This window comes from Humulus lupulus, chromosome X (assembly GCF_963169125.1).
Source record: "Humulus lupulus chromosome X, drHumLupu1.1, whole genome shotgun sequence".
Classification (NCBI taxonomy): Eukaryota; Viridiplantae; Streptophyta; class Magnoliopsida; order Rosales; family Cannabaceae; genus Humulus; species Humulus lupulus.
The window spans coordinates 234,100,838-234,112,220 of NC_084802.1; the positions used below are offsets into that span (position 1 = coordinate 234,100,838).

The 11,383-nt window shown below is 40.7% G+C and overlaps 1 non-coding gene across 1 annotated transcript; it reads left to right on the forward strand.

Moving 5' to 3' along the window:
* Positions 1-1,850: 1,850 nt before the first annotated feature.
* LOC133807936 (small nucleolar RNA R71) lies at positions 1,851-1,957 on the forward strand. Its single transcript, XR_009879818.1, has one exon. It is a non-coding gene; the product is annotated as a small nucleolar RNA R71 (small nucleolar RNA).
* The last annotated feature ends 9,426 nt before the right edge of the window (positions 1,958-11,383 follow it).

Here is an 11,383-nt window from a genome sequence, read left to right on the forward strand (position 1 = left end):
CCAACATTTGTGATTGAGGATTTCTACTATGTTTCTTTTTCTTCTTCTTTTTCTTCGGTAGCTTTGGAGAATTAGATGGTTCTTCTTCCTTACTTATCCATGGTTCCCCACCTTTCTCAATTTCTTCAAAATGGACCTTTTTCTTGATTCCATTGCTATACTTTCCATGAATCTTCTCAACCAACTTGAAGTTAGAAACACTTATGGCTAAAGAAGCTTCAACTTCATTAGGAGAGCGTATAGGATTAAAAACCTTGAATGTGACTTGTTCGTCTTGAGCTCGAATGGTGAGCTCTCCTTTTTCAACATCTATCAATGTCCTCCAGGTGGCAAGAAATGGTCTCCCCAAAATGATAGGCACATCCCTATCTTCCTCATAGTCAAGAATAATGAAATCCGCCGGAAAAATGAACTTGTCAACTTGTACTAAGACGTCGTCAATCTTTCCCTCTAGATGCACCATAGAACGGTTAACTAATTGCAAGGTGAGTGTAGTTGGCCTTGCTTCTCCAATTCCCAACTTCTTAAAAATGGACATGGGCATCAAATTAATACTAGCTCCCAAATCACAAAGAGCTTTACCAACTTCTCGTCCCCCAGTAGGAATTGGAATTGTGAAATTGCCTGGATGCTTCAACTTTGGAGGAATTTTATTCTTCAATATAGCACTACAACCTTCAGTCAAATCAATCATTTCAAATTCACAAAGCGTCCTCTTCTTCATCAAAATATCATTCAAGAACTTCACATAATTAGGCATTTGTTCCAAAGCTTCCACCAGAGGTATGTTGATGTGGAGTTGCTTCAAAACATCCAAAAATCTTCAGAATTGACCATCTAGTTTCTACTTTTGAAAACGTTGAGGAAATGGTGGAGGTGGCTTGCTCTTAGGATTCTCTGTTGCATTTTGCTGAGGAATTGCTGCAGCAATTTCTTCAGGATCAGCATTTGACATTTTCGAACTCACAACTTTATCTTCCTTTTCCACACTACTTTGGATTGAAGTGGGCTCGTTGTTTCTCTTAGGATTATCCTCATTCAACTCTAGATTTTTACCATTCCTCAAAGTGATCGCCTTGCATTGCTCATTACCATCTCTCCTTGGATTTTCAGTATCACTAGGCAAGGTGCCTTGTGGTCTATTCCTTAGCTCATTTGCTAGCTGTCCCATTTGAATTTCTAAGTTCCTCAAGGATGCCGCTTGGCTTTGAATCACAACATCATTCTTGGCCATATATTCTTTCATTAAACTTTCCAAAGAGCTTGATTGAGACACTTGAGAAGGAGGTGGTTGAGCTCTTGGTTGTTGTTGAAAAAACCCCGGTGGATATGTAGGTCTGTTTTGCATTGGTGCTCCACTTGAACTGGCTCCTTGACCCCCCCATGAGAAGTTTGGATGTTGTCTTCACCCTGGATTATAAGAGTTCGAATATGGGTTATTTCGGTTGGCATTTTGATTCCCCACATAACAAACCGAAGCAGGATTCGAAGGACAACTCTAAAATGTGTGCCCATCTCCACAATAAACACAAGATACATCGACAACTTGTCCCATAGCAGTTGGTTGTACCATTCCCCCCAAACTCATGTTCCTGAGAAGGTTAGTCATTGAAGAAACTTGAGCGGTCAAAGCTGCCAATGCATCCACTTTAAGTATACCAGCCACTTTTCGACTTTTTGAGGCTCTAGCATTGGACCATTGATAATTGTTGCTAGCTATCCTCGCCAAAATCTCATAGGCTTCATTGTAGGACTTAGAGAGAATAGCCCCATTAGCTAAAGCATCTAACACCATGCGAGTGGAAGAATTGAGCCCATTATAGAATGCTTCCATTTGTATACAATGTGGGATCCCATGGTGTGGACATTTCCTTAATAACTCCTTCAACCTCTCCCAAGCTTCACAAAATGATTCATCTTCCAGCGGCTGAAATGACATGATTTCATTGCGAAACTTGGAATTTTTGGTGGGAGGAAAGTACTTCATCAAGAATTTTTCAGCCAACTCATTCCATGTAGTCACCTAGTCAGGAGGAAGGGTGTTGAGCCAAGCTCTAGCTCGATCCCTCAAAGAGAAAGGAACAATTTCAACCTTAGGGCCTCGTCACTCACTCATTGTAGCTTGAAGGAATCACTCACCTCCAAAAATGAATGAAGATGAAGATGAGGATGAGGATCCTCAGTAGGCAGCCCACTAAATTGACCCACTATTTGCAACATTTGGAACATAACGGGCTTTAACTCGAATTGGGGTGCTTGAATTTCAGACCTAATAATGCCCTGATTGAGCTCATTAAACATGGGGCCAGCATACTCCCTTATGGCTCTCTCTTTATCATCAGTCATAGCAACTGCGTTAGTGACATTATTAGCACCCTCAACTCCTTCAACCTCTTCAGCCATATTAAGGTGATTTTTAGCTTGTTGTTCCCTTAGTCTTCTTCTAACTGTTCTTTCAATCTTAGGGTCAATAGGAGCTAGTTCAATGTCTTCTTGCTCGTTCATATAGTAAATCACTTGAGAAAACACAAGAGCAAGCAAACAAAGTCAGCTCAAAAAAAAAAAAGAAAAAAAAAATTGCAAGTGATTGATATTACAAAATTTCTAATTCCAATCCCCGGCAACGACGCCAAAAACTTGTTGTGATAAATTTAATATTTGATTTTAAATACGCAAGTACATGTAATCACACAAGTAATATAATGATAAGTAGATCGTCTCGACAGGGATTGCAAATTAGAAAAATAAGCAAAATAATTACTAAACAACTTAAAAGTACTAAAAATCAAATGGGTTTTTTTAGGCTAAACAAAATATTAAAAATATGGAAATACTGAAATTAAAACTGAACTAAACAAGAAAATTAAGAGAAATAAATGGATTGCAAAATGGACTTGAATTATTGAATTCCCCTATATTAATCATCCTGAACAAATTGCGGATAGATTGCGGCAACAATATTCTAGCTAAACGTCCAGGTTAACAAGAATTCATTTAAACACTCATAAAACTTTCCCAAATTTTATGACATTAATTCTTCAACATAATTAAACATATTCCTATGCCAAATCAGATTTAAGAATGCAATTCAAAGTTTAATTCGCAAAAGTTATACAAGGCAAATAACATATCCCTATGTTATATACTAACATAACCTAACCTAAATTATGACTTGTGACATCCAAGTTCTTCCCATTACATTTAATCTTTCCAGGATTAAACATAATTAAATAACTTGTCATTGTTGGACAAACAACAACAAGAAATTAATATAAGCACACTTGAATGAACAAGGGAGATTTTACTAAAATAAAGTGTAAGCAATTGATAGACTATAACATAGGGTTCTTCAATAATTCAAGCCACCTAAAAATTAGTTCATGGTTGAGTTCATAAACATTAATCAACAATGAAAACATCCAATAATATTCAGATTTATAAATCAACTCAGAAAATATAAAAATAAAGTTTAGGAATAGAAGAAAGAACAAATCCAAAATGATGCTTGAGCTTTCTTTGTTTGTCCTCCTTCTTCCTTGTTGATTTATGAGTTTCTCTATTTTCTTTTGCTGGTTTTTTCTTTCCAAAAATGGCTGCTGGTTTCCTATTTCGGCCGATGCCTCCTTAAGTCCATTCAAGGTTTCCTCCTTTAGCCCCCAAAAGTCCAATATTGCCCTTCCTCCTCTCAAAACATGAGTTCCTCTTCTCTCTTTTGTCCTTTTCTCCCATATATTGACTGATTCTTTCTGCCCTTGCCACCTCAACCAATATTCCAGCTCACCCATTGACTTGCCATGTGTTCCATGTGCCCAAAAACTATCTAATCAAAATGCTTCAGCAAAATCTATTTTGCTGCAGCAAACCTGATAATTCAGCCATCAAAAATTCAATTAAAATAGTTTCACATGCTAGTTCATTCCTTGTGCAAATATTTATCCATGAAACTACTACCTTTAACCCATTAGCTATTAAATACTACAAAAATAATTAAAATTAATTAAGATCATAAAAACACCAAAGTTAGCTACAAAAGCTAAAAATAAACTAACATCACCCACGATTTTTCCACAATTATAAGTTTAAAAGCACTTGAAATAACTCTTTATTCAAGAGTTATCAACCCTACTATTCCTCCATAATAATTTAACCAGAGGAATCATCTTATTCCGTAGGACTTTATCCTTTCGATCTAAAATCTAAATCGGTCGCTCCTCATAAGACAAATCTATCTGCAATTCCAAGTCTTCATACTTCAACACATGTGTTGTATCTGAGACGTACTTCCAGAGCATAGAAACATGGAATACGTCATGAACTCCTGACAATGACGGTGGCAGAGCTAACCTGTAAGCCACCTATCCAATCCTTTCCAGGATCTCAAAACGTGCAATGAATCTAAGGCTAAGCTTTCCCTTCTTCCCAAATCTCCTCACCCCTCACAATGGTGAAACTCGTAGAAACACGTGGTCCTCTACCTGGAACTCCACGTCTCTACGATTAGGATCAGTGTAGCTTTTCTGTGTGCTCTGTGAGGCGAGCATCCTAGCTCAGATCTTCTCAATAGCTTCATTTTTCTTCTGAACCATGTCCGGCCCCAAATACTTCCCGCTCACCCATCTCATCCCAATGAATGGGTGATCTACATTTCCTCCCATATAACATCTCATAGGGAGCCACTCCAATCATTGATTAGTAACTGTTATTGTATGAAAACTCAATCAACAGGAGATACTTACTCCACAATCCCTCAAAATCAACTACACACGCCCTAAGCATATCCTCTAACACCTGAATCATCCTCTCAGACTGTCCATCAGTCTGAGGATGAAAGGCCGTGCTGAAATTCAACTGAGTCCCCATAGCTTTCTGCAAGCTACACCAAAACTTGAGGTAAAGATAGGATCCCGGTCTGACACTATGGACTTAGGAACCCCATGGAGACGTACGATCTCCCTCACATATAACTCTACATACTGATCCACCGTATACATCGTCTTCACTGGATGTAAATGAGCTGACTTGGTGTATCTGTCTACTATCACCTACACCGAGTCATGAAGCCCTACAGTCTTGGGTAAACCTCCCTCCCATTTCCACTCGGGAATACCCAAAGGCTGAAGCAATCCCACTGGCCGCTAATGTTCAGCCTTTACCTGCTGATAGGTTAAACATCTGGCCACGTACTCCACTACACCTTCTTCATCCCGGGCCACCAATATAACGTCCGTAAATGTTGATACATCTTTGTGGTACCCAGATGAAGTGAGTACGGTGTAGTATGCGACTCATGTAATATCTCTCATCTGATCCTCACATCAGCTGGGACACAAATCCGCCCCTGATACCGTAGCAAACCAACCTCAGAAATAGAGTAGTCCTTAGCTACTCCTGCTAAGACATTCTCTCTAACCTCCTGTAGTTGAGCATCTACTAGCTGACCTTCCTTAATCCGCTTTAGCAGGGTAGAATACAGATTAATGTTGGCCAATCGGCCCACCACCAATTATATCCCTGCTCTGGCCATCTTATCAGCTAACTCTCTCGAAATCTGGGTGGAACTATACAACTGATCCGGGCCACTCCGGCTCAATGCATCTGCCCCTACGTTGGCTTTCCCTAGGTGATAAAGAATATCACATTCATAGTCTTTTACCAACTCCAGCCAACGTCTCTGCCTCATGTTCAGGTCCTTCTGTGTGTAGAAGTACTTCAAACTCTCGTGATCGGTGTATATCTCTCACTGCCAGACCTTCAGTGCGAATACCACTGCTGCTAGTTCCAAATTATGGGTAGGATACCGCTGCTCATACTCCTTCAGATTTCGTGACACATAAGCTATAACTTTCTCATTCTGCATCAACACACAGCCCAAACCCAACCTTGACGCATCACAATAAACCACAAACTTTCCTTCCTCCGATGGAAGTCTCAACACAGGTGTAGTAATAAGTCACTGCTTCAATTCTCAACACAGGTGCAGTAATAAGACGCCGCTTCAATTCTTCAAATTCTTTCGTGTCAATTCTGTCATCAATGGTGCTATCTTCAAGAAGCCTTCCACAAAACATCTGTAATAACCTGCTAAACCGAGAAAACTTCGAACCTCCAAGGCATTCCTTGGCCTCGGCCAATCTCTAACTGCCTCCACCTTAGATGGATCCACCTTAAACCCATCTGCACCAACAATATGTCTAAGGTATGTCACTTCTGGTAGCAAAAATTCACACTTCTTAAACTTGGCATACAATTGATGCTCTCTCAATCTTTGTAGAGCCTGTCGAAGATGAAACTCATGCTCTGCCTCTGAACTGGAGTACACTAAAATGTCGTCGATAAAGACAATGGCGAATTGATCCAAGAAGTCCTTGATCACCTTATTCATTAAGTCCATGAAGGCTGCTGGGGCATTGGTCAAACCAAACGACATGATCAGAAACTCATAGTGTCCATACCTCGTTCGGAAGGTCGTCTTCGGTATGTCCTAATCCTTGATCCTCAACTGATGATAACCAGATCGAAGATCAATCTTCGAGAACACTATCTTACCATGCAACTGATCGAACAAGTCATCAATCCTTGGTAGAGTATACTTATTCTTGATAGTCAACTTGTTCAATTCCCTATAGTCTATACACAACCTCAGAGTCCCGTCCTTTCTCTTCACAAACAAAACTGGAGCACCCCATGGCGAGTAGCTAGGTCTGATGAATCCCAAATCCAGAAGCTCCTGTAACTGTATCTTCAATTCCTTAAGTTTTGTCAGTGCCATACTATATGGTGCCCTCAACACTGGCTCTGTCCCTAGTGCTAACTCAATAACAAACTGAATCTCCCTATGCGGCGGCAACCCTGGTAAATCCTCAGGGAATACATCCAAGAACTCACAAACCAATCTGGTCTCCTCCGGCCCTGCTGGGAACACCCTGGTGGTATCCACCATGCTAGCCAGAAAGCCTATGCATCATGCCTGTAATAAATCTCTGGCTCTCAGTGTTGATATCATGGGTACGCGGGGTCCATATACCGCTCCCACAAAGACAAAGGGATCCTCTCCCTCCGGCTCAAAGGTCACCATCTTCTTCCCACAGTCAATAGTAGCTCCATATCTAAGCAACCAATCCATCCTCAAAATCATGTCAAAGTTCTCCATACCAAACTCAATCAAGTCTACTGACAATTCCCTACCATCAACCATCACTGGCAGTGCTCTAATCCACCTCCTAGAAACTACCAGTTCTCCTGTAGGCAATATAGTCCATAACCCGGCAGTATAATACTCACTAGGTCTACATAGTCTATCAATCACCTTACTAGAAACAAACAAATCTGTAGCACCAGAGTCAATCAATACAGTAAAAGGAGATCCAACACTAGAAAGCTGACATGTCACCACCGAGGGACTAGCTTCGGCCTCTGCCTGCATCAGGGTGAACACTCGAGCTGGAGTCAAGTTGTCCACCTTCCCTACTTCCCCTTTCTTCATTGTTGGGCAGTCGTAGCCTGACATATAATAGGCCTTAGCCTGACATTCGCCCGAATGGCATCTTCTGCACCTCGTGCACTCAGGATAGCTCCTCCATGAATCACTGCCTCCCTGACGGGCTCCCTGAGTACCCCGACCTCTCCTATTAGGACTAGGATCGGTCGAAGCATCAGAAATCCTCCTCTTTAGATTGCTGGGGCCTCCACCCCTACCAGACCCAGAGTATGGAGGCACCGCCCTGCGGCCCTCCCGCCTTGCCGCACTCTCCGTCTAAATCTTGTTCTCCGCTTCCTCAGCAGTAAGAGCCTTCTCAATAGCCTGGGCATAAGTTGTCCCCCCAGGAATTGTTGTAATCCTTACATCTCAGGCTATCATAGCATTAAGCCCTTTGATAAATCTGTCTTTCCTAGATGCATCAGTAGGCGCAAGATCTGGTGCGAACTTTGCAAGTCTATCAAACTTCAAGGCATATTCTGTAACTGTCATGCTATCCTGAACCAGCCCCACAAATTCATTAACCTTCAATGCCCTGATGGCAACATTGTAATACTTCTGGCTGAACAAATCCTTAAACCCTTCCCAACTCAATGTAGTAACATCTCTGGTCTATGATGCCACTTCCAACCAGATGTGAGCATCCTCTCTCAACATATACGCAGCACAAGCCACTCTTTTATGACCCTCTACCCTCATGAAATCAAGAATAGCAGTGACCGTACTCATCCACTATTCAGCCTTTAGTGGATCTGGTCCTCCCTCAAAAGTTGGAGGATGCTATTTCCTGAACCGCTCATACAACGACTCCCATTTATTCCCAACCTCTACTGGCTGTACCACTGGTACCACTAAAGGTGGCACAATAGGGGCAGCACTCCTTGACGGAGCCTGCTGTGGCCCTGGTCATCATCCCTTGCCCCAGACCTACTGTCAGTAAGTCGTACAGATCATCTTTGAGGCATAGTTATCCAAGTTAATCTGCAATCAATGACTCGGCGATCAAACTATGATGACAGGGAAATAATCCTTCTATAATTCACCATTGGAACACAACAATTCACAAGCAATCAAGATATAACAATTTATTCAAATGTTCATTCACATACATAGCAATGCTAATAAGCATGCCTTGATATCATCACACAGTAATCAAGGGCTAGGCCCTATCAGTGTCTCATGCTTCCTATTAATCACACAGATATCAACATTCACATTCCTTTCCAATCATATAAGCATATAATCATGTATACACAATTACCAAACCATGAGTCAAGCTTGTCTTTAGCGGTGAATGTACATGTCTAGCCAGTCTTCAGGAACCCTTAAACCTAGGACGCTCTGATACCATGTTGTAACACCCTGGGTAGCCAAGACCGTTACACTGTGTGTTTATAAATGTGCAAGACTTGCTAATCAAGTCATGTAGTTAGAAACGTGTTACTGAAACCATAATTGAACTAGGGTTAAAATATTTTGGTCATAAAAGATACATTTCCTATAGATGAACATTTTGTACATGGGATCCCAAAAGAAATAGAGTTTAAAAGACAGTTTACGAAAATTCCAAGTTGTAAACAAGTACTGGCCCCTCTAAGGGCAAAACAGACATTTAGGCTTCTCCTGTCCTGTACCACTCCTCGGCCGTGGCAGCCAATCAGCTGACTATGTACATTCAGCCTCAAAGCTCTCCAACTGAGGACTGGTCCACCTTGCTCTTGCCTTTACCTAAACCATGTAGCACCCATGAGCCAAGGCCCAGCAAGAAAACCATAATACAGAGTATAAACGATAAACAACAGTCAGATAATTTATGAATCATCAATCAGATATACAACAAATCATACAACTCACATAAACAGTAATATCAATTTACAAGCCAATAATCAGTTATTCAAATAACAAACTCGTCACAACCATCAGTTTAAAAAACATTAAACATATCATGAGAAAATCCAGGGTCGGGGCCCTTAGGCCGCACCCTCTGATTATCCCACTGACTCCGGCTTGCTCAGGCCGAGCTCAGTGATTATGTACTTAACCTCAGCTACCAGTGCCTGAGTCGCGCCTTGTGCGAAAATATTGATTCTGGCACTCTTAGGCCGTTTATCACATGTCCCCATGGCATAATACCATCTAATGACATCACATACAAATATAGGGAACTCTTAGTCCCAACATAATCACATTACCGGGTGCAGTTTCTTACCTTTGATTCCGATAGCTTTGACTAGTGAAATCGACCATCAAGCACGATCCTGTCTGAGCCCTAGTGTACACCTAGTCACAGCCATAAATTAGAACCATCACTAAGCTTCAATTCTGTAACCTAACCTCAGGTCAATCCCGAGCCCTCGGGAAGCCCTAATTCCACCAAACGAGGTGGTGGAATCAAACCCCGAGCCCCCAGGCAAGAAGCCTAAGAAAATACCCAAAAATCCATTTCTTGAGGCAGGGTAGTGCCACAACGCCACAAAGTGGGCACTACATCGCTACAAGCAGAGACAAAAGCCCCCCCAGGAAGCCAGCATAGCACTATAGCGCCCTAAGGCTAGCGCTACAAACAACAATCTTCAACCTCTGGTTTTCTCCTTCGAATTTCCTCGAGCCAAAACTCCCTAAAACCCCTCCAAACCTCAACCACACACCAAATTAAGCCTACCATCCTCTACATCTCATCCCACATTTCCCAACAACATAAAACATAGCCACATGCACCATCAAACAAAGAAAATAAGAATTGAACTCAAAACTCAAGAACTCATCAGAAAAACCATAATCAACCCAGCAACTCAGATGATCAAGCTTAGAAATTCTTACATTTAATGGGGAATTCGACCTTAGGTTGCCCTCTAAGCCCTTCCAGCCTTTAGCTCCTCAGTTCCCAAAGCTTAATTCCCCTTTGCTTCCATCCAAAATCCAAGTTCAGAAATCAACTCTAACACAGCTCAGAAAACTCATCAAAACCTTTATACCTTACCTCAATTGAGTAGCTAATTCCTGCTAAACCCTCTAGCTTCACCAAGGTCCCTTGCCCCAAGCTCCAGCCTAAGCTTCCTCTGAGTTACTAGATTGGGCCTAATCAATTGAATAACAATTAATAAAACGAAGGTTCAAATTCCTGTCTTTTTGGGCTTTGTGTGGAAGTTAGGGAGCCTTTGTAGTGGGCCCGACATATTGAACCCAGCTCTCCTCCATGCAAGCTTGAATTGTTAAGGCCCATTTACATAAGTTTGAATTAATTGTATTAGGTTATATGTTTTAGTTGAACCTAATAATTGATTAGAAACAAATTAATTCTAATTTTTCAATTAATTTTCAATGGTAATTTTAGAATTAATGGAAAAATTATAAACTATGGTTTATTAATTTGTCAAACCTAAGTTGGTTTATTGATTATTTTTATAATTTGGCAAACCTAAGTTGGTTTATTAATTATTTTTTATAATTTGGCAAACCTAAGTTGATATTTTCAAAAAGAATAAAATACTAAAATATTTAATAATGAGTTTTAAAAATTTTAATTCGATCTCCACCGTTGATTTAACAAGGTTAGAGTTTAGTGAGGCCTCATGGCGCTTTGATTTCGTCACCCTACATAAGGTGTTCACTAGACTTCTAAACATGGTTAAATTTCGTAAGATAGATGGTTATAGATGGACCTTCTATAGACTCATCCCTATGGTGACTATAGGAATTAAGTCTATAATAATCGAAACCGTGAGTCAAACTCATAAAGTAAGAAATATTTGTGACTCTCACCTACCGGGACACATGAGTTTTCGTTACTTTGATTGGATGGAATAGGTAGTTATTAAAAGTCTATGACATTTTATTAATTGAGATGTTTCTCTATTTAACTAAGTGAGTATTTGTGACTTTTGCCTACTGGGACACATGGGTTCA